This window comes from Balearica regulorum, chromosome 1, assembly GCF_011004875.1.
Source record: "Balearica regulorum gibbericeps isolate bBalReg1 chromosome 1, bBalReg1.pri, whole genome shotgun sequence".
NCBI lineage: Eukaryota > Metazoa > Chordata > Aves > Gruiformes > Gruidae > Balearica > Balearica regulorum.
In genome coordinates this window covers 29,887,335-29,912,063 of record NC_046184.1, presented here as the reverse complement: position 1 = coordinate 29,912,063, position 24,729 = coordinate 29,887,335, and the positions used below count along the sequence as shown (strand labels likewise).

General features: G+C 40.4%; 1 protein-coding gene across 2 annotated transcripts in view; it reads right to left on the bottom strand.

Moving 5' to 3' along the window:
• Positions 1-597: 597 nt before the first annotated feature.
• GPR85 (G protein-coupled receptor 85) overlaps positions 598-24,729 on the bottom strand; it is a 62,826-nt gene continuing 38,694 nt past the window's right edge. Inside the window, exons 2-3 of one of the 2 annotated variants that reach the window (XR_012833821.1) lie at positions 5,590-5,652; positions 598-727 (exon numbers count right to left, since the gene is read on the bottom strand). The gene's annotated coding sequence lies outside the window, so the exon portion shown is untranslated. Of the gene's footprint in view, positions 728-5,498; positions 5,653-24,729 lie in introns of those variants that run through there. The other variant, XR_012833824.1, reaches the window with a different exon arrangement.

Here is a 24,729-nt window from a genome sequence, read left to right as displayed (position 1 = left end):
AAGAAGTAATAGAACAAAGGTGAGGCTAACACAATTCCATCGTGAGACCAAAAAAAAATAATAATAAAAAAAATAATCAAAGACAGCCATTCATTCTGCTGCTCATAAATGGTTTCTTTTCATTTACCTTACAAAAAACAGTCTCACTTCAGTTTTTATTGTCTTCCCCAGCTCCCTGTGAAATCCACAGACACAGTAATCGTTCCTCATTTCCTCCTGTCAAATAGAAGGTGACATACTGAACAATTATGGGTTTTTGTTCATAATAAGCTACAATGTCTAAAAGAAGAGAAAAAGACTCAGTTTTAAAATAGTCTGGAGAGTGAGAGGACAGTCTGCTGTCTCATAGAAGCCAGGTCTTAATTTGTAGTAAAGAAGCTTTTTCTTCTTGAGGACTATGAAATAAATTTTACCTCTCACTGCTTTTGATTTTCAGCATTAACACTTGCTGGGGCAGTTAATCTACTTTCTATTGTCCCAGCCTGAGATGATTAGTGGAATATCATTAGCTAAGACCTTTTTTGCTATTACAAATCCTATTCTCAATGAATACAACCCTTTCTCCATGAAGCCAGTCTCAGTAGCGCTCGGGTTCAGGCTCCAAAACCGATTACGAAGCTGTCGTCGGGACACGGACTGCGAAAAAAACCCGCACGTGTCTTGGTAATTCTCTGCTCCTCGGTACACGTTGCAGGGCTGGCTGCTTCAAAAACACCCCACGCATAACCTGAAAGGCCAATTTTACTTATTGTTCACTTACTTGAAGTCTTGAACAGCTGAATACAGTGGTAACAGTTTAAATGAAGCTATAATGTATGATATGTACGACATAACATTCCAGTGAAGAGATTAGTCCAAAATAGGTTTTTCAATTCGGTTATGAACAGTTGAAGACATGTCTTCCTCTCAATTTCAGCATGAAAAGGGGAAAAATTACTAAACTTGAAGTAACCTTGTATGAATGGCAGATGAGACGCAAGTGAAACGTGTTGCAATAAATAAATACACAGTTTGAGTTCTATAATTTTCCATTGCATTAATTTGTCTGAATATATTTAGATCAGTAATTTAGACTGGAAATTAAGGCTGTTTATGGCAACTGCTGTATGTTGATGGAAATATCATTTGATGTGCTATATTTTAAAACCATGTCATTGACTTTTTAAAACTGCTTCAAAGTTAAGTGCACAAAATTACTTTAACAAAATAATGTTTTACCATACAATTAAAACATAAAAGATGAAAATTTAAAGGTTCTGCATATTTTTATGCATAAGATTTAATTTTTCTAAGAGCATTTACTGACTGAGAATTGGTTTCATAGAAAGACACTGTCTGATGCAGTCAGAATATCTTAGCCAAATCTTTCTTTCTAACCATTCTCTCTTTAGTTTTTAATTCTGCATTTATTAATATGTGCACTAACTTAATGTTTGGCACTTTAATTTTTCAGAGCTTAATTGAACCATCCTATGGTTACAGAATAAAAGCAGAGGTCTCAGGAAACTCTGTGGGAGCTCTGAATTAGTGTTCCTTTCCTAAGAGTACATACCAAAAGGACAGGTTATCCTTTGTAGCACCTATGGACCGCTTCTGAATGAGAGCATCTGTTTCCTGTGCACCTGCATCTGGGTGCATCATTCTCCCAGCTGGCTACCCATTTTGTCATGAGCAACCCGAAAACCTTCACAAAATCTTTACTTCTTGGAGGGGGGCCAGTGTTAGTTCCAGTTTTATCCACATCAAGGATGGGTAGCCCATAGGTGAGACAAGCTTTGCCAATGCCCTGGGTGTCCAGAGTAATGAATGGAAACAAATGATCACTTCCTACCAGGATATCCTACCTCAAGAACTGTTGCTCAGCCTCAGGAGAAGACAGACGTGTTTTGCCTGCTCCTGGAGATGAGTAGTAGAGAGGAGGGGGCATGGAGGCAAATAGCAGGGATGCTCGTTCCTGCAATTCTTGGTGCTGGAAACCAACAGGCTCCAAACGTTGCCCACGGTGGCAAAGGGATGATTCTGGCAGGGAGGCTGGGGTTGTCATCAAAGGGAAGAGCAAGAGGGTGGGTGTTTGAGGGTAGAGAAAGAAACAGTATAGGTAGTGGGGGAGGAAATCCATTAATAGGAATAATAAAACACTCGGAATGAAACTTCAATAGTTGTAAAATTGAATGCTGTTTTTAAACTAACAAGTAAGGCTTTGGCTTGCTTAAAAATTTCATTTCACTGGGAGAGAAAACTAGAATGGAGAAAGTAAATTTTCATTAAATACAGAGAGAGCTCTCATCCTGTATTTTCAATTGTTGACTCTGAAGGGGTGCTCAGAAGAAAATGAAAACCTGAATAACTATATGAATGCTTCCTGAAACTGCATCTCCTCTTTCTAATTGAAAATCATGCATGGCAAAGCCCCTGGCTGACAGGCAACATTTGGAGAAGTAGCCACTGATTCTGAGTGTCCCTGCTCTTGATTGCCTGTTCTGATACGCCTGACATTGTGCAATAAAAATAAATTCATAAGTCGGCAGGGGTGCTAACTGGCTTGCAGATCCAGAAGCTGCAATTGCATGGCCATTCCATTGTTTGTAAAGACACTATTTGTAATTGTTATCCATTATAATGAGCACTACAGTATTTATGAAGAGGAAAATGCAAATATCACTGTAGGCAATTAACAAATATGCCACTTTCAATATTTCCATCCAGTTCAAGTTTAACAGAGATGTTATTCCTCATCCTAAAGATTTGTTCAAATTTTTTTTTTACATTGAGAAATCATTTTTATGTCCCCCCCTCTTTTACACTTAGAAGCACTTAAAAAATGACTTGGGCCTGTTTAAAATGTGGTTTGATTATAATAATATGGAGAATTTACATCAGTGCTTTGAAAATCCTTAGGAATGAAACATTGCTTTCTAAGAGATTAAACTGTCAGATTCTGCCCCCTACAATTAAAAGCAGCCATATTATAAAATTCCTTCCATAAACTGCATTTTAAAAGCATTTGGAGTTCCCTTATTCCAGTTGACAGGTTGTTCCTAAAGTTCCGTTTTGTTTAGATTTTCCTTCTAATCCTTAGGTCTGTGTTTAGATCTTCCCCCTAATTTCTAGGATATGAGCAATTAATACTCACTTGTTTTTGTGTCAGTTTGTTTTGTGACTTGGTAGATCTCTTCCCTTCCTGTTGTTTATCACTGAGTCACATCCTCCCTAAGCCTTTGGTCTGGTTAATTGCCAAACCAATTTTTTCTGGTATGATAAACCGGGCTTCCCTAGTCATCCAAGCAGTCTCCTCTGCCTCCACCTAGTTTAAAAGCGGTGGTGCTGAGGACCCGGTGCCCACATGTTTAGTAGGTTTCCATTTTGGACTTCATGTAGTCTCTTTCTATGAGCCGAACGCCCGCTAGCAGTGGGTGCATTTTAAACATGCCTCTGGAGTGTGTCTTCCAGCTTAGTTTCTCCTGAATGAACCTGGTGCGTGTGCTCTATGAGCACTCGGTGATGTGAACCGAGCCGTCGCCAGCAGCGATTCACTTAAAACCATCATCCTGGCCCAGGCTGAAATGCTGCTGTAGCCAATCCCCGATAACGCCGTGGCCCTTCCTTGGACAACTGGGATTTACACCAATGTCCTTTTCCAAAGCTCTTTTCTTGTCATTCCGTACACTGAGGGTCACGCGTGATAATTGGTTGTCACCCTCCGCTGCTGTCCATTATAATGAGCAGTACGTTTTGTTATGGAGAGGAAAATGCAGAGATCACTGTAGGCAATTAACAAATAGGCCACTTCTGTCTACCTCAAATGTCTTGATATTAATTTTTTTCTCATAGGATAAGTCAATTAAAAGAAAATCCATTTTTAATAGGAAATAATTTTAAAGTGCAAGTACTAAAAGGCCTGATCATTTATACACTTCAAATAAATGTGCTTCTGAGTTTTTGTTTTAACAATTTCTTTGTATTTTTTGGCTATTCCAAAATGGTGTGATTTTACTAGGATCTAAATGTGCTGAAAGGCACATTAGCCAAGAGAGGGGGAAAAAAGGAGCTATATATAGTTTTACTGTCCCTTTAGGGAACCATTGCTTGAGCTTCATTAATATGCATTTTAGCACAATCTAATTTACTCATATGGCTGGCCCCAGGTGTTTGGAAAGGCAACCAGAGGAAAATCAGATCATACTAAAATTAGAGACAAGAAATATTGAATGCCTTCCCTTTTAGGTCCTTGAAAGGCACATATTAATTATAACTGGATGAATTTATGAAAACTAATACTATGAACAGCTCCAATAGTAATTATTTTTGAAAAATGATCTCTACCCATAAGTGTATTCTGATAAAAGTGCACAGAAAATGTTCTGCTAAAGAAAAAAAAAAATATACTGCTCCCTCAAAACATTCAGTGTTTAGTGCAGTGCCCCTGCGACACCTTTCTGATGTATATTTATTCACTGAAAACCACAACATGAAGCCTCGTTTGTTGTGTGCTGCTTCTTGAACGGCTTGAAGTGGGGCAGAGCATTAGATGTTGATGGATTTGCCCTGTCCTCCTAAGGAGAGCGCGTCTCTGCTGGGTTACAAAAAGCCAAGGCCAGCAACGCTGGGGAGGCAAAAGTGAGAAGGTGTGGGGGGAAAAAAGTTAAAAAACTGCCTCCATATGGTCCGATTAAGTGTTCTGTGCTTTCACCAAGTCAATAGGAGGCTTTGGCAAGCAAGTGTTCACAGCTGGTCTCTGAACTGCTAACGGGATGTAGTGATGCAATGGAGGGGCTTTATATATTAATTTCCTAAGTGTCATCTTGATTTGCAGCAGGAAGCATAAGCAAAATATTGTCAAACAAATTAGCCCTGAAGGTGCCTTTGGAGCAGCGCTCGGCGGTCCTGCCCTTGCCCGGGTGCTCTGAACTCTTCAACTGGGGAGGTGCTTGCCTGGGGAAGAGACTGTTTCAGACTAAGTCTGTAGGGCTGAAACATCCCAAATTACAGTGGTAGCGGGCTACTGAGGGATGCATATGTTATGGAAACACTTAGTCACCTCCAGTGAGATTCTAATCTGAAATATCTGACTTTCCTATGATGCAAAAACAGCGAGACGCCAGCAGAGAGGAGGGTAACCACACCAGTCGTAGCACAGGCGCCCGTATGACCCGTGCTAGGAGAAGCAATGCCGACTAACACGGCTGCTCCGCCCGGCCGTTCCCACCCAGGAGCTGGTCTACGAGGCTCTGGAGGAGCTCAGCTCTCTCCAGGCCTCATGAAGATTGTGAAGGAGCCAGGAGGGTATCTCCCCACGGGGTGCTCTGAAGAGTTTTAATCCTCTTGCAAGAAATTTGGTAAGAGATCCTGCTATTTCAGCTTCGAGCCAAGTTTGCTCCTTCGTAAAGAAGCAAAGCTAGTTCTGTTTGAGTCAGGAGAGACCACACTGAAGTGTACTCACATGCAAATCATTGGCTGTTTGTCAGATACACGGTTCATTACACCTCAGTGAAGCACTATGGACAAACATTACTTTGATGTGATAAGCAGTGTGACATTAAAGGTGAATACTACAGCGCGCTGTTAAGATGGAGTTTAAAATGTACTTACGGAAAGGAATAGAGTCTCCACAGAGGGTGCCATTTAAGAATAGTCCATCTAAAGAGTATTCTCCTAAAGCAGAACATCAAAGAGGGGATAGAAAATACGTTTTAGGCCAGGATTCTGGAAGGAAATCAAAGACGTATGAATTTCATTAAATCACCAAGAAGTTTAAGAAGAATTAGATTCAAAATGTACATGAAAAAATATTGCAGTAAGTGAAAAGGGAAAATAAAATACCCAGAAACTGGAGAAAAATACAGAAAAGATGAGGAAAAAAGGACTAATTTAGAAGTACCTTAGAGAAAGAAGTTATACTGGTAGATAGAAAAACATACATATGGGAAGCAGATTTTGCTCCTGTCTGACCACAAAACCAAGCAAAGACCATTCCCAGAACCAGCCGGTACATAAATATGATCCTGCAAACTTCACAAACTAATTATGGGACTTTTTTATAAAGAAAAAAGAGATGGTTGAAGCCTTCTCTTCTCTGTACTCATTGTTTCTCCTAGCCTGAGCAAATGAGCAAGTTTACAGGAATGAAAACATTGCCTTTAATTATTTAACTACCTATTTGCAAAAGTACATGCTTTTGCAATATGTCAATAAATCACCCTCCTCCAAGTGTCTCAATAACATTGCTACATTAGTAGGAATGACCACGGACCTTAATGAGAAGAAGTTTGCTCTGCCCTGGCACTCCAGCAGCCACCCACTCGCAACTGCGACCCACGGCCACGTGTGCAGGACGAGCTAAAAACCCAGCAGCGAAGAGGACCCAGAGGAGGGAAGCCGGCATCCTGGTGACAACCTGCAGTGTGCCCGGGGATCAGGCTCTTGGCAAAAGGGACTGGACAAAGCCAGAGCCTTGATAAGTACCCTTGTACCCTCGTACTCTTGTACCCACCACCCACAAACCTACTGCGAGACCCTTCGCCTTGGCCGGCTGCTGTCGTGTCTCCGTGCCTCTCCCTGCCGGCTGGCAGCTCGCAGCTCAGGCAGCAGCGAGGAAAGGGAAGGTGAAGGGATGTGGGAGTGCAGAGACATGGGCTTGGGGCTAGAAATAGTGGCTAGGGTGTAACATGACAAGTTTAGTACTTTAGTCCCAAGGAGAAATAATCATTTTTCAATGTACAGGCTTTCAGCACACAGTAAGCAGAACAGCTGCAGTGTAACACCATCTCTGTCTTATTTCCTGCTCAGTCCATCCCTTTCTCATTTAAATTACTTTCTTTATATCACAGGTTTGAATGCTTATTTGTCTGTTCTTTAAGCCTCTGCTTTGTTTCACGCAGGGAGTATTTTGTACTGCATATGCTCTAGCTGATGCTGCTGCAAGACTCCTCGGAGGTGGCGAGCGGGACCTCTCGCAGGGCGAAGAGCCAGACTCTTCTTCTTCCCGGCTGCGCTGTTCAGTTGGACGCTGCAGGCTTTCTTTAGTGCCTCTTTGTTCAAGTTCAAATGCTACGAATGCTGTAAGAAAATACATAAACAATGTTAATATCTATTCCACATGACTTTTTGATGAATATAATCACAGAAGGACAAGGGTATCATCCAGATGATATTCTATGTGTCTTCATTACAGTTAGTTCTGTGGTGCGGATATATGTGTTTCTGCACAAAAAATTAGATCCACTGATAAGTACTTTTACCCAAGAGTGTGTCAATGGCTAATGGCTCAGGGAGTTGTGTGCATAAAAGCCCAGATGAATTGGATGGTGAATCTATGCTTACATTATCCCTTGATGGCTGGTTAAATGTATGTAATCCTGGATACTGTAAGGGTGCTGTAATCCTGGATACTGTGCTAAGGATGCACCATGTAAACTGTACTTAAAACTAGGGATATTTAAGGAGGTCATGATACTGACAGTAACCAGTTATCGTTTCTGTTTGTTCAGGCAGTTGAACTTGGGGAGAATTTAAGAGGGGAGCTGCTTCTGAAATTCTCAGGGTAAATGCGGGACTGGCTACTGGAGAAGCAGAGCAGAAGAAAAGGTGGAACAGATAGGATATGGTACTTTGTATTACTCAGATATTGAAAAGAGTTTATGCCTGAATTGCACCATATTTAAACCTGAGTTGTACACATTTGCTGCTTGGGTAAGACATTGTCTGTCTAGAGTTAACTGTATATCTTGGCACATGTAACTGCATGATTTTGCCGCAAAGCTGGGAAAAAGAAAGTTTGTTGGGTTCTTGACCTCATTGGCCCTGAGGAACCTATGCAAATTTACACCCATAAATAACTATGCAATTGTTATTATTAGCTAGTCGTGCTTCATTGAAGTCTAAAATTCCCTGCTTGTCATATGCCAATATGCTATGAATGGATATTACTCTGCTCAGCTATTAACTTTGTGTCCAATACATCTTTGCAGAAAGCATCTCTGCCCTTGCTTTATCCTGGAGATGGTTGCAAGGTCAGTCTGAAAGTTCCTCAGGCTCCTAAATGCAAGCAACTACTTCACTTGGGCATGTGCAGAACCTATTTGCTTCTGAACACCTATTGCAATCCAGAATTTGGATGCCTTTCCACCTCAGAGGTTCACTTACATGTGCTCTGAGAACACTAACACCTAGAAAAACAGCACTAAAAATGCAAGCTGGAGGTCATCTAACCCTCTGCTAGCCCCAGGCTGGATGAGTTTGTATCTGTATCCAACCTGTTGCTCAAGACTTCTGGTGATGGAGAATCTACTGTCTCCCCAGGTGAGCTGTTCTAGTGCATAATTACCTTGCTGCAAGAAAATGTGCCTTTATATCTAGCCTAACTATCCTTTCTTTGATTAAAGGCAACTATCTTTTGCTTTATCACCACAGACACGGATAACAGATCCTTCTTACTCAGCAGCAGTCAGTCTTTGAGGTACCCAAGTTTCTGATCATGACCTCCAATAACTCTTCCATAACCTTCCTTGTAAGTTCTGGATTTTTTAGGATTTGCATCATTCTCATCGTTACTGTGTTTTCTCTGTTTGGTTCATGTCATTCACAGAGTGTGCTGCCACTAACTCAACGCTGCACAGAATAGTTCAGTTTAGGGTTCCCCAGTACTGAAGGCTTGAGACAAAATCCTGAAGCTTTGCAGACAATATTGGTGTTTAATTCGTTAGTTGACATGGTCGTACTTACACCTGCCATTTGGGAGCATTACCCAGGAACAGGAGCCTCTGATTTCTACCATTTCCTGAGCCTCTAGGTGTTTGGATCCACGCTGTCCCTGTAGCAGGAGAATGCGCTGGTTTTTAGCTGGTTTAGGTAGCTCTGCCATCAGCCGTAGCTGAACCACTCTGGAGCTAGAAAAAGAGGATTCACTTGGGCAGAGGAAGAAAACTCAGGAGGGAGAAATGCAAGCAAACGGTTATGACATTGGGATGGGAATGGCCTCCAGTGTTGATGAATTTTTATAGTTGGCAGACCTCATTCTTTTGTATTATCGTTGTCAGTCTACTCTAAGAAGTTATAATACAGGGCAAACCTCAAACCTGAACAGGGCAAAAAATGTTGCAAGGGTTTGCTCTTCTCTGTCAGACAGGGGCAGGACTGATGTGTTCAGGTTTCATTTGCACCATTATTCTCATTCTGCATCACTAGGGACCCGCATGCCTCTGTTTCGTGGGAGCTGCAATAGGTGTGATTCATCTAGAAAAATAAAATTAAAGCACAAAAAGCTCATGCATAGGTACTTACAGGATAAAGACCAGAGCCTTAGTCATAATGAATTCACTAGGATCATGTAACTGGAAATACCTTTCTTCAGAAGAACAGCCTTGGAATAAGAAATCACTGAAAAAAAAAATTTCCATTTGAGGCAATGGAAAATTATGTCACATATATTGTGGACGTATATATAGGCAGGGAGGCGTGCATGTCTGAAAGAGAGAGACCTGAATTCTAACCTGAATTAAAATGTTAAAAATAGTAGGACCCTGTTTAGCAGAGGTGACATAAGAGACCTCCTTAGTCTCCCAGCCTCCCAGTAATGCACGCTATCTTTAATGGCAGACTACTCTGTTTCAATCACCAGTACATCACCGCGCATTACAATGCTTCGTAGCTCATTCTCCTTTCATTCCTCAGATGGTATCCTTCTACCTTTTGGGCCAGTCATGCTGGTTTTGCACATCATCTTTATGTACGCAGCTAAGATGATTTATTCACGACGAGAAGGAATTACATGGTCGGTGTGGGTATGGAGTGTGACTTACCAACACAGTGCCCTTGTGAAAACCCATGTTACTAATCTGTGTAATGTAACAAATACAACACAGTTGATTTGACAGCAGGATAAACAGAAATATTTTTGTCTTCCTTTCAGCTGGTGAGTTTGATGATGATTACTTTTTCTTTAAAATCTGTAATTTCTCTTGGTATTTTAGCCACGATGGCATTGCTTGATGAGAGTGAGGTCAGATGTGCACAAGAAAGGACAAGTCATAAGTGAAAAAAAAGTTGCAATGCAATGTTTATAAAGGAGTTTAGTCATCATGAAAGTGCCTTAATTGTGTAAGATAATTTTGGTAACAATAAAGTTGGGTGCTCAGACCATAATGTGTCTTCTGTCATCAAATTCCTACCGCATTTGCCAGGATTTTGGTGACAGAGAGACTGTCAGGCTCCACTGCTACGCGTCTAGGCAGCAGGCAGTGAGGGATGGTCTGGCGAGGATGGCAGCAGATAGGCGATGCTGTCTCCAACGGCGGGGAAAGGAAACCCTTGAGACTAAAAGTGAATTAGTAGACATTAAGGTTATGCCTTTATATAACCAGGTGATATAAATTGCCCCAGGTAAGAAGAAAATCCAGGTTTAATTTTCCCAACATGCCACTGAGTTGGCATGTGAAACTGGGCAAATCACTTGCCTCCTTTAGGCCACAGATCGCTATTTTGGATTTGTGATGCTGCTCTTTGCCTCAGCAGCCTGCCCTGATGCAAACCAGGACCATTGATGAGGTGCTTATATAGTGGTGGGCTACGTGAAAGGGAACTACGTAAACCAGAAATATTATTCCTTTCTCAAAATATTTGTTTAAATGAACATTTTTTTTCCATGGTTTTTAATTTTGCAGAATTAACAGTAGTTTGTTTATTCAGTTGAATTGGTAGATATATAACCAAAAGTAAGAAAAAGAGATCTTTTCACTCCAGCAGAAACTTTAATAGTGCTTCCAGCGCCAGGATGAGCTGAGAGTCCACCAGCGTGGCACTCACCCACGCGTAGCATCGGTGAAGAAGAGGGACGATGCTATCTCGCACTCGGGATGGAGAAGTTTGCCACCAGAGGGAGTCGTGTGAATACAGTACAAGTGGTTGCATCGGCACAGGAGAGGTCATTACGTATTTGAGAGATAAGGCTCAACGGTTAAAGTTTTCTCTTTGGCCACAGGTAATTCTATAACAGTTCAACACGCAAAGGAAATCCGCTTAAAAGTTTGGCTTTTGGCTAAAGGTGCCTGGCTGCAAAACTTACTCAGTACAAATGCTACCTTCATGCTTCGTATTCAACCTTCATAATTTGTGCAGAGTACGCGCTTGCTCAATGAAACAAAATTTCTAAGTAAGCCACCCAAATTTTATTCTTTAAAATACGGCTTTGGGACTGAAAATCAAGACGTGCTTTAAATACCACAGACATTTTCACTGAATTAGTATAAAAATCACGGTAATCTGAATTTTTTCTGGCAACTGCTTTACTGGTGATAAAGCAGATTACATCTGATTGCTGTAATGGCTCTGCATTGCTGATAGCAAAATGAGCTGGAGAGCATCATGCAACAAATACTTTGGCTCTGGAGACGAGTAGAGGGTGGAAGAAATACAGCGTTGTTGTTACAGAATTATTCTTTTGACTAGATCCAATGAGGTATGGGATCTATTCCAAATAATTCTGACATCCTTTATACTGCCAATATGATTTAAAAGTGCCTCACAACAAGCAAGAACAGAAGCTGATATGACCTCATGCTTCAGCAAGAAAAAGAAGTCCTTTAGAGAAGTCTGTCCACTCAGTGCCTACTTTGGTCTTTCTTGCTACACTTTAACTCACAGTACTTCTCAAATGTCCTTTAATATGGAAATACATGTACACTCCTCCCTGAAGTAACAAACCTATTAAAATTTTAGAAACCTATTCATCACTCATTAAAAACAGGTTCCCAAAGCTGCACAGGGTTAAACTCTGTATGCCAGAAATATAAAGAAACAGCAGACTGAAAAAGAACTCAAATACCTGAGAAATGGCACTTTCAAGCCCTAGGGATGCCCACAGATCCCCCACAAACTATAAGGATCTTGCTTTCTATCTTCCTTTTCATACCTAGCAGAATGGAGCTGCTATTGTAGCAACCTAGTAACCTCTTCACTTTAAATTATTGCATATATAGAATACCACCTGTTCATAAACACAAATATAACAAGTAAAAAAAAAATTATAACATTTTTATTTTTTATAACCAAATTATAACATTTTTATTTTTTATCCATACATCACAGCTCCCGTGCTTAGTGTTTGTGGGGGCTTTTATAAGACCTATGTAATGGACCTGCAGTGTTGTGCCTTCCAGAGCTCTAGAAGGCAGATGTGCTTGTGGAGGGAAGGAAAGTAACTTGACTTTTCCTTAACAACAGTTAAAATCAGTACAACACGTTCAACAGTGCTTACACGGCTCCATAAAGCAATGGTAAATACAATTATTGCCCTTACCTGCCCCTTTGGGAATGGCAAGGTATAGTCACGCCATTTTAAATTGTCCACATGGAAAATTGTGGCCTATGTCAATTCGCAGGTTCAAAATATATGTTGAAACTTGCAGCTGAGCAGGTATTCCAATGATTATTTTACTTTAAAATTGATCAGAAAGGTTATTGGTTATTAAACAACTTCTGACTATAGTTTTAATAATTTTTAAATGTTAGTAAAACATGTTTCTCCACTTTTTAACAGAGAATTTATTTAAATTGATTAAATTTGGTTAAGTACATGTGGAGAAAAATGTCTCATTTTTATGAGACAAAATTCTTAATTCAGCTATCATTTTGATTCAGTCTAGACATTAATGCTAGAGTAGCAGTTTGAATATGATAGAGTATTTTTTCATATATAATACTTTATAATGTCCTTATATAAAATATTAAGTGTTCCAATATTAAAAAATCATGGTACTTCAGCATAAATACAATTCTGATTTTACATTTTTATCCCAGTTTGGAGTGAAACACTGTGAAATATTACATTTTCCACAGAAATTAACATTCTGTTTTCTGGTTGTATTTTACTTGTTTGAAGAATGCCGCTAAAACCAGTTCAAGCCTGAAGATGTTCCATATCATGAACAAGAAGTTCATAATGACATGCTTGGTGCCTTATTAGCTTGAAGATAGTGAATCAGATTCTGTAAAACGCTTAGTTTCGTAAGTAGTTCTCAAAGACACGACTAGGCCAAATCTTTTATCTTTAGTGATATTTTAGGCAACAGAAGAATCTCAGCAATTAAAAAGTTGTTCCCAAAGCTAGTTATTTCCCCAAGTCAATTGAGAAATATACAGTTTAGGGATTTTTTTGGGCGTTTCCTTCTAATTTAGCAAGCAAAACAATGTGGAAGATGGGGCCATCTTCAGAGCTGATTAAAGAAACCTCAGATGTCAGGGAATACACGGCTCTTTTAAGAAAAGAAGAATATTAAGTAGCCCTTGAGCAGTGCTGTGATGTGACATTTTTACAAGGAACTCATTTGGAAAAAAGTGAAGAGCAGATACTCAGAAGAGACTGAGAAGAGTGCAGCTATGATGCTTTCCTATCATCTGGAAAAGGCAATGACTTGTTACTCTTATCCATGAGAAAGTATTCTTCAGTAGAACCAAATCCCAGCAAAATAGATATTGTGTGCTGGGCCTGTCTTCCTAATTCTCCCCTTTTATTTTCAGTAGCATTTATCATTCCTAAGGCCTTGCTTCTAATCTCCTCGGAAAATTAACCAAGATGTTAACAGCGGAGAAAAGATACGAATGCTCACAGGAGGAGATAGGAACACAGTCATAGATCCACTCATGAGCAGCTCTTGGATACTAAAGAGCAATTCCCACGGGCAATGAGGTGAATACCAGTGCGATGGACATTTTATGCACGAAAAGCCTCTGCAGTATTTCAGATGTATTTCTACGCAAAAGGCTACCTGAAAAAGATCTCCATAAAGATGTTCTTATGGCATTCATTGTTGGTGTTTCCCATGGGAGCAAGATTTTGTGCAGCTCTGAGCATCCACAGGAGTCACTCCCAATTCTGGCAGGTCTGCTGGGGCATGCAGACACCCTTGGAGAGCTGGTGACTTCCCCCAGACCCTGAGCTGCTGCACTGAAATGCTGCTGTCACCCCTGAGAGAGGCTCATCTGGATCCACCTTCTATGGGAAGGACCTAAGAGAAGGGCAGACCTGACCTCCACTTGCATCCCTGTGCAGTCCCCAGCCTGGTGGGGGAGCGGGAGATGTGCTTGCACACACGGAACCATTCATGTCTCTCACGAGCACCATGCATTGCAATACCTTCCCTTACACTCTCTGAAGTCACGTGGCTGTATAACGCATATATGGCAGCTGCATAGGATGCCCTGAAAAAGCATGCCCATTTTCATCACCGCTGAAAGTCAGACCAGCTTATTTGGATTCATCGCCGCTATGTGAAATCACAGGTTTTGATTCTCATTCAGGGTGCTGTAAGGAGAAATCCCACTGGAATTCATCTGAAAACTGGGTAATGCGAGAAGAATCAGGCTCATTTTATGCAGTTATTTCCTGAATGTGGATAAATGCAGATCACCTCATGCTCTTTATAAATTGCATTATTCAGCTAATGTATAACTCCCCTGTGGAAAGCCACAGCCTGCTGAAGTGAGCCTAGATACAGTCTCAGCTATTTTAATTTGCCTTGCATCTGTTTACTTGCAAAGATATTAAAGGACAAAGTTTTACAAGCCTAAATCTATTCTTGATGGCTTAAGGAAGAGAACAGTCCCTGGGTCTATTTGCCTAACTGAAGAGGGAACATCTCTGTCTGTGCACCTTGAGAGCTTTATATCAGGGCAATTGCCATCCCTACGGGTTAGGTACTACCAGGGTTACTAATGGTTACATTTCTTCCCTTTGTTTGCTTGTTTTGTGTGCTCTCCATTGTGCATTCTCTGAGCAATGAGCTGTGAAACTGCATTTGTTCACAAAATGAAACTCCAGTGATTTGGTCCCAATGCAACAGAAATTCAGACATTTGCCTTTACCTGTAAAAGAAGCTTTGTCCTCAGGGGTTACAAAGCTGCATTGGGTTTGGTGCAAGGTTTTGGTAGCTGGGGGGACTACAGGGGTGATTGATTGCTGTGAGAAGCTGCTAGAAGCTTCCCCCATGTCCGACAGAGCCAACACCAGCCAGCTCCAAGACAGACCAGCCGCTGGCCAAGGCCAAGCCCGTCACCCATGATGGTAGCGCCTCTGGGATAATACAGTTAAGAACAGGAAAAAAAACACCAGCAGCAATTGCAGCTGTAGAGAGAAGTGAGAAGACGTGAGAGGAACAACTCTGCAGACACCAAGGTCAGTGCAGAAGGAGGGCGAGGAGGTGCTCCAGGTGCTGGAGCAGAGATTCCCCTGCAGCCCCTGGAGAAGACCATGGTGAGGCAGGCTGTACCCCTGCAGCCCATGGAAGATGACGATGGAGCAGATATCCACCTGCAGCCTGCGGAGGACCCCACACCGGAGCAGGTGGATGCACCCACAGGAGTCTGTGACCTCATGGGAAGCCCACACTGGAGGAAGCTCCTGGCAGGACCTGTGGCCCAGTGGAGAGAGGAGCCCACACTGGAGCAGGTTTGCCGGCAGGACTTGCGACCCCGTGGGGGACCCACGCTGGAGCAGTCTGCTCCTGAAGGTCTGCACCCCATGGGGAGACCCGTGCTGGAACAGTTGGTGAAGAACTGCAGCCCATGGGAAGGACTCACGTTGGAGAAGTTGGTGAAGGACTGTCTCCTGTGGGAGGGGCCCCACGCTGGAGCAGGGGAAGAATGAGAGGAGTCCTCCCCCTGAGGATGAAGGAGCAGCAGAGACAAGGTGTGATGAACTGACCACAACCCCCATTTCTCATCCCCCTGTGCTGCTGGGGGGGGAGGAGGGAGAGAAGTTGGGAGTGAAGTTGAGCCCAGGAAGATGGGAGGGGTGGGGAGAGGTGTTTTAAGATTTGGGTTTATTTCTCATTACTTGACTCTGATTTGATTGGTAATAAATTAAATACATTTTCCCACGTTGAGTGTGTTCTGCCCATGACGGTAACTGATGAGTGATCTCTCCTTGTCCTTATCTTGACCCACGAGCCTTTCGTTATATTTTCTCTCCCCTGCCCAGCTGAGGAGGGCAGTGACAGAGCGGCTTTGGGGGGCACCTGGCCTCCAGTCAGGGCCAACCCACCAAAAAGTGAGATAAACAGCAAACAAAGAGCAAGTGCCAAATATCTGGAATCTCAGTGTGGTCTACAGTAGGGATTTATAAAATTTTATTTGTTCCAAAAAACAAACAAGCAAACAAAAAAAAAAAAAGAGAAGATAGTCCCTGAATTTTGTGTTGCACTTCTAAGTGCAAACAACAAAACCCTTTACACAGATGTTGTCAGATAGCAACAACCGGAAATCCACAAACAGCTTGTTGTCCACATTAGGAAAAAAGTATATGACAGAACCCCAATTAGCAGAGCCTGGGAGTAGAACTGGTCAGTATTTTCTTTGAGGTGAGCACATCAACACATCTGAAGGCTCCCAGCCTTGGCATAATGCAGGCTAATAAACTACAGCCCATTAACTCTCTAAAAGCCAACTGGAGGAGGCATTAAGTACCAAGATTTGAAAACAAATCTCCCAGCCTCTTTGCAGGACAAGTCTTTTCTTCCAGGTGTGCTTTCCAACCCAGCAACTTCCAGGAGTTCCCTTTGCAGGGGCTTCTCTGCATTCCCTAGGAAGCTTCCTGCTTTCCAGCACCCCTGAGGTTGACACCGTTTCTGTGCCCTGCTCCTTTCAAGCTTCCCCTGGATTGTGCTGACTCCCTCCTACCTTCTCCATCCTGCAAACCCAAAGCTTCTTCCAAGTGAGCAAGCACAGCCCCACTCGAAGAAAGTGCAGTTTCTTTCTATCTTTCCCTCCCTTCCTCTGGTTCCACCTCACCATCTGTGGTATCGCCCCCCCCCCCCCCCCCCCCCCGCCCCAGCCACACAGCCATTGGATTATTTTATATAAAACATACACTATATGGTATGATTTACTGTAAACAAACACAGATCAAACATCAGAGAGGGCAGAAAACAGGACAGGGGAGCCCTATGTTGTGAGGAGCCATCGTGAACAGCAAAGTATCTTGCTCCTATGAAGGAAGGGAGTATGGAAGCACTTAAAATGAACTGGCATTTGAGGGAAAAACTTTTCTTTTCCTCATGCAGAATTCCCCACTGCCCAGCCACATTCCTCAGCTGGATGCACAAAATATTTTAGCCTAAGGGAGACAAAAAAAAAAAAAAAAAAGGAGAAAGATTATGGAGACACCATGCTGATGGAATATAAAGGCTAAGACTGAAATAGCTTTCAAATCCAAATATTTAGTCCTTTTAATTTCCTGAGAAAATTTTGTAATTTAGCCTGTGTTTCAGGGCAAGCCAAACAAGTTTGCTGTTTGATCTACAAAGACAAAGTCTAAGCCATGTTAACAGCCTCTTGTGCCCTCTCAGATATCCACAAAATGCTGTGCTCTTCCCGGATCACCAAGTGAAAACACATGGTAGTTGTGGCAATCTGATGCAGATGGCTAACTCCCACGCACGGTGCTCCTGCATCATTCTTGCTTGAAGAGTAGATGGGTGTTTGGGATTATGTTCCCCTGCAGAAGAATTCTTCCAGGTATGGAACAACTTGGTTCATGGCAGAACCATGTCTTGGCGTGAGGCTGGTTGGAAGCCTACACGTGTTGTGAATGAAGGCAGGCATAAGGCTGTATTTGCAAAATTAGATATTAAAAAATAGGACCTCTGAGTAAAAATTATGCAAATGACACAGTTTTCCTAATCACCAGGAACCTACACCTCTGATTGCCTCTGGTGCATTATCTAGTAAACAATCCATGGGAAAAGCACTTGACCAGTGCCTTAATTAGACCACTTGTATTTAGGTGAGTTTTGGCAGGCATTCAGCTTGAGTAATTTTTTTGCAAAGTTCTAAGCTTGCCAAGGTGGCATTTAGTTGCTCTAACACTTTTTAAACTCTCAGAGAAGTTTCTTCCTTATTTTGTTGGAAGCTGCCTTGGGTAGAGTAGAACAGAGGATAAGACGTTAGTGTGGTTAGCTTGAGACCCAGGAGAACCAAGTTCAATTTTCAGCTCCACCATAATCTTCCCATATGACAGCTCATTGTTTATGCTTCATCATTTTAATTACTTTTGAAACAGAGCTGAATAACTTTCTAGATTTCTTCTCAGACCATGAGTTGTTCAGCTCAGTCTAGGAGTCACTAAATGAAACTGAAAGGCCTAAAAATATGGGAGGCTTGAATGGGAAGGTTTTGTGTCTCTGGGAAATAGGCATGACACTATTTCCTTACTTAGAGCTTTAAAACATACTCAGATATCAGTAGCTTGACCATTAAAGTACAATACCTAAAACCAGAGTGTTTGTTTAAACATCTGATACAACAAAACCAATAACAAATTCTTTAAAAATGGAAATCTTTAGTATTTTCTATGGAAGACAGCAAGTGTCTAATTTTTCCAGTTTTTGGAAATACTGTGTCAATGGCGATAGAGTTCATAAGACATGTGAGTACATGATTATGTAAAAATACAAACAAATAGTGACTAATTGCAGAAGCTTGGTCTAAATTTTATTTTAAGAAAACTCTCACTTGTAATACACTTGTGTGGATTTAACGTGAATATTCCAGCACAACCAGGTAACTAAGAAAACAGCCGCTGAAGCTACAAAAAATCCAAAGGATTGATGATCTTACTGAATCAATGACAAATCATCTGTTGGCTCAGTGTGGTCAGAATTTCACTCACAACGTTTTAATTCTTCTCTAGTCTCTGAAGTTGTAAGTGAGAACGGAAGTGTAGCAGACATGGATAATGTATTGGAAGGATTTTCTTTTACTTGTATCAGTGACCATAAAAAATGGACTCAGAGTGTGAGGTCATAGTTTCTGGGTTTGTTTTTGGGTTTTGGTTGGTTTTTTTTTTTTTTTTTTGAAGGGTATAAAATGTTTCGAAGCCTTTAACACACCTAGCATTCCAGGGTTAGTAGGTCCTTAAATGAATTTGACAATCCATTTCACACTTTATTTTCCCTTACATTAGAGAAGTGATGCCAGCGCGTTTAAAAAATATTAAAAGTTATGTCTAAAACATGGTTACTCAAAGAAGAAATCAGTGGGAATTTATCTTACTAAGGCCCGAGAAAAGGCTGCAAAACTGAGTTTATTATGATGCAATCACAACAAATAGATTGCTTTGGATTAGAACTGAGAACTGGTGATTGGAGATCTCATTCTAACATTGTTCTTGGAACGATAATTAAAATTATAGAATCCTAGAATGGGTTGGGTTGGAAGGGACCTCAAAGATCATCTAGTTCCAACCCCCTGCCATGGGCAGGGACACCCTCCACCAGACCAGGTTGCCCAAAGCCCCATCCAACCTGGCCTTGAGCACTTCCAGGGAGGGGCATCCACAACTTCTCTGGGCAACCTGTTCCAGTGCCTCACCACCCTCACAGTGAAGAATTTTTTCCTTAGATCTAATCTAAATCTACCCTCTTTTAGTTTAAACTCATTACCCCTTGTTCTGTTACTACTTGCCCTTGTAAAAATGTAGGTGGTTGTCACCTATCAGTTGGAGAGAAATTTATTTCTTAGTTTTGAGATGAGGGAAAATATGCACTTTAGGTGCATAGTATTTCCTAGGGCAAATCTGTAAAAACAGTCTCTTTGCCTTGCTAGTAACAGCTGAATGGATAAAGGTGCACAAGTCAGCCTCCTTCCCCTGTACTTTCCCTTGGCCAGCACAGTTGTTCAAACTCTTGTTTGGAGAGCTTTTGATGATGCCAAGTGTGCAGCACTGCTCTCTCCATGTCATTGAAAGAGACCTGTCATTTGCAGAGTGCCTTCCAGAAAGGATTAGACCTTTTCAAGGATCAGCCCCCAACTGTATAGCTGATGCCAGATATTTTGCGTGATGCAACTTTGACATTTTTGGAAAAAGAATTTGTAGAAATAAATTGATCTGTACATCTGTCTTCCTTCCTTCCTTCCTTCCTTCCTTCCTTCCTTCCTTCCTTCCATCCATCCATCCATCTCCTAGGTTAAAAATAAGGCTGACATTTCATATGGAAAAATTATGGACCACAAATGAATCTTAAAGGTGACATATTTGTGTAGTAAAATGGAGGTCTAAAGGCATTGTGAGACACAGTGTTTGGTTGTTCACATCATTTTAATGACTACATGAATCTATGAATTTGTATGCAAGTTTAATACAAATGATAAGTGTGTAGCAAGTTTCAACTGTTTGCAGTTAGGGAATTAATTTATTTGTGAATTAATCTGCAGGTTTGACCTGTCCAATTACAATATAATGGAAGAGCATTATATAATCATAAATTACAACAGAAACCAAATTCTGGGATTGAGCTGACTTTTCCGTATTTTGAGCATGACTGAAGTTTTCTCTCTTACCTTGCATCATCAACAATGTAACTCTTCCAGGAACCATCTCAGGGGGAAATTGAGTTAAAGTTCTTCATTAACACTCCTTTCACCTTACGGAGGATGGAATGAAAACCTATTCCATCCTTTTTTTAGGCTTAGATTATTTCTGAAAATACTCTGCCTATTCACCTGCACAGGTGTCCTTCTGAGCCACCTCTCACAAATTAATTTCTCACTGGGGAATGGAAATTAATATTTCATATTTATGTTCCAGTATTTCTGGTTGTGACCTAGCAACCAGTCAACAATGGTCTGGAACACTTAGGAAAACCAAACCAAACCAAACAAATCATAAAATATGATTTGATTAAACAAATTTGACTCACTAAAACACAAGGTACTTACTTGAAGCTGGAGAAAATTGTTAGAATAAGTTGCATAGGTGTAACTGTCCAGAAAATAGGTTAACAGTTATATACAATCATGTAGACAAGAGATACAGAAAAAATTGCCTACTCTGCTGAGTCAAAATAACAGGGCTATCTTGCTTTTCTCAATATTCTATTGATGTTGATAGATAGCAGTTATATCATTCCACAGATAAGACAAGCTCTGCATCTAATGGCAAAGTTCTATAGAATTTAATTTGGAGCATATTTACAGACTTTTTTTAACAAAATATGTGGAATTTTGGATGATTTATCATAGTCCATTACATTCCACAAGCTTTTAGAATCACTTCAGTTGGACCATATTGATTATCAATGGTTCTCTTGGTCTCTAATTATGCAGTTGACAGCCCTTATCAATGACAAAAAAGCCAGCCTCACTGACACTGAAAATGGGACAGTCTTTATGAAATAACATGGTCTCATTAATGTTTGCTCCAGAACAGCATCCAGATGCTGTCCTTAGTCATGACTGACTTTCATTTAGAGTGAAATGAACAAACATAATACGGTGCAAAGACACACAGTAACATTCATCTTCTCTTTGGCAAAATTGTGATTTTACTTACGGCTTTCATCACAATATACTTACAATTGAACTTGAGCTTATCAACTTATCTCCAGGCTTTTGCAGAGTCCCACCAAGCACAGGTGTTATGACTCTACACAGGTATTTCTAAAGCAGGGAGCAGTACAAAGTGTAAGACAAAACAATGTAATAGTTGTAACTAACAAAATGATGTAATTGTCCTTAAACTCTTAAATAACAGTTGTTCTTAAATTCTTTAAAAAAATATTAAAAGGTGCATAAATCCATCTCTTTTTAGGTCAACACTTATACATATGCTTTAATTTCAGCTTGTGTTTGAATCCTGTTGAGTCCAATAGAATTTATCATGCTGATGCTTTCCTGGGCAGCAGCCTGCAAGAAGTGCATGAGGTAAGATGTGAGCCAAGCTACAGGAATGTGCTGCTATCAGAATTTAAGTTTAATTTTCATGGCAAAGTAGTATCAAGCAAATAAAACAAGTAGACAGCTGCAATGCCTATTGCCTACCCCGCATAGCCAATATAATGTATTATTTCTCTCTCTCTGCCCAAACAAAAATAAATGCATATTGTTAATAGAAGCAGTAATGCATACACACAGAACTTTTAATCTTCGAAAGAGTTTCATGAACATGAATTAAACTCAAAAGAAATGTGCTCTTTGAAAATATCATGAAACATGGCTTTTACCTTTTCTGACATATTTTATAACTTCATACTGTCACATCTTGTGGAGCTGGGTAAATTGTTGACATTAGCATCTTGACAAAGTACTTGTCTATAGAAATTTAATTTACCTTGGAAAAGGAAAAGAGACAACTGGATTTTCCAGAGATTTTGCAAGCTGTATCCTACCCTATGATACAGGAGGTTTGCATCTGAAAATTTTAGCAAAAATTAAGAAAAATTATACAGCAAATACTAACATATATTTATTTTGTCACTGTAGTTGTAATTTCTGGAGGCCATACTAACATTTGTCTTCCACAATCTCTAAGGTAGCTTGACTTTCAACTACCCAGGCAATTTTATAGGTCTTAAGTATGACTTAATAGGAATTTTATTGAGTGGAATAAAGGTTGTTCCCCTCCCCTCAACATTTACAAGAAATTAATTGTTAAAATCAACATATTTAAAAAATGGTTATTTTCTTTCAATGCTGGGCAGGGAGGGAAATAGATGGGGTCTGGTGCCTGGGACCTCCAAGCCTATGAGGCCATGCTTTCCATTTTATACATGACAGAAAACACATGGACAAAGGACTTGAAATGTGGACAAGGGCTCAGGTAACAAACCAGCCTTCATGTGTCCAAGCTGGGCAACCAGCACATGACATACTCAGAATTATCGGCTTTTTCCGAAAATGTTGACTCATTTTCAAAAGTGTGTGTTTTCCTTTTCTATACAGAGCACACTGTAAGATGATTCTATTTCTAGACAAACAGATGCCAGTAACTTAATTTATTCTTCTTAGATTTCACATCTTACACTGTGTTTGTGAAAGTTGTGCCCAGTTCTCCATGCTGTTTTTGCTACTGCTGTAGATACTCTAAAAATAACATATGTGAGGGTGATATTTTTAGTGATCATTTTAAATTACCTTGTCATAGGTTGCAATCACATTAATCATGTTGAATGTTTTTGGGTGCTCAAATAAACATACGTACCTCCATAGGAGCACCATTATAATTTAATACCAACACCCTTTTAATGCAAGCCTTAGCTTTAATGAGAGACATGTAAGATATCAGTTGTGTGTGAGACTGAGGTGAATTTTTGGAAGAGATTAACTTATATTATTTTTCTCATATGAGGATGACAGAATAAAGAATAATATGAAACTGAAGTAGTGTAGAGAAAGACAAAAAAAGTCTGCTGTGGACGGAAGCACTGATGAGAGTTAAAATCTTGGCCCCTGAGCCCACTGTCTGTTATTCCTACCTTCTTCTCTACTGGGAACTGGCCATTTTAGGAGGCACAGAGGCTGGGAGATGTTCTGAGTTATTGGCAGGGCTCCTACAAAACCTGAATAAAATACAGCTTTTGTCCCTGAGTGGAAGCCCACAGAGAACAGTGACACAGCTGCTGCCCACCATCGCTGGCAGAATCAATCCCCCACCCAGGAGAGCTGCTCACACGAGGATGCGATTTGCATATAAGCATTGCTCCCATGGGGAAATTGTTATGTAAAATAAACCTTAACAAAGGTCTCCCTTGTGTCATTCTCCTACACAGCAAAATGAGTATTAAATAAAATCTTTCTGTTTAACAAAGGGACCTGCCTGTAGCCCAGCTCTTTGCTAAGTGGCAATAAGCTTCTAGTTTGAGGATTCCCATGTTAACAGCATTTTCTTATTTAAGGAAAAGGTGGTCATTTTCTCTCTTGAAAATGTCTCACACGAAATTCCTTTCCCATCAGTTAAGAGATACTTTTTGACATCTTTAAGCCACTGATATAATAATTTCTGACAGCATCAGTGTGCTTTAGCCATGGCATCCTGGAATGCTACTACTTCTAAAAATGTGAGAGAAAATGGCCATGATTTTTAAAAGTATTTTGGAAGTAAATAAGCATATGTATTTATTTTAAAGGCATTTTAAAAGAGTTTAGAAAATGCTGGTTATACTTCAGTGTCTTCTGTTGTGAGAAAGCAAGCTGTTATTTCTGTCACTTGCTGAGAACTGCTATCTTAATAATACAGACCTGTGCTTTGTGGCAGAGTCCTGAGCCTCACAAAGATTAGGCTGAAAATATTCACATCCTTTTTGGAATTTGGGAAACCCGACTGTCTTAAAATTATGGTAAATTCTGCTATTAAAAAATACCATAGCAAAGAGTTTGCATGCTGTTCTGCTTGTTTTATTTGGTGCAACGTTAAGGCTGTCCTTAAAAATGCTTTGCTAAAGCTTGCACAGGGACAAGATTCTTTTTCATTGCCAATATCTTGTCTAAATAGGAACCCTCCAACCAGACATTTTACATTGAAGTTTTTTTTTCACTATTTGGGACTCATTTAATTAACTCCTTTTTTAATAAGCAAAGATATCAAATAAGTAAACATGGCTAATGAAACCTAGTCTGACAACATTCCTATCAAGGAAACAAAAATCTGTGCATCAAAGACATTTTAGGCATTTATTAGGAGCTGGTAATCATCATGGCTTCTTGCCCATAGGAGCTCTATGAATTTGTCATCTACCAATATAAAATCACAAATCAAATCTTTCCTTGTTTCGTATCACAGTCAAAATCCTTTGTATAAATCCTGACTAAACATCAAATTTACACTCTGTATACTTGCTGTACTTAGACATCAGAAAAGGCTTTAGTTAATTACAGCATTCCTATAAAATATGTTATAGGGGATCACCTTCCTCTTTGAAATAATTTTGGTGCAATGATACGATTTTTTTTTCCATATTATTCATC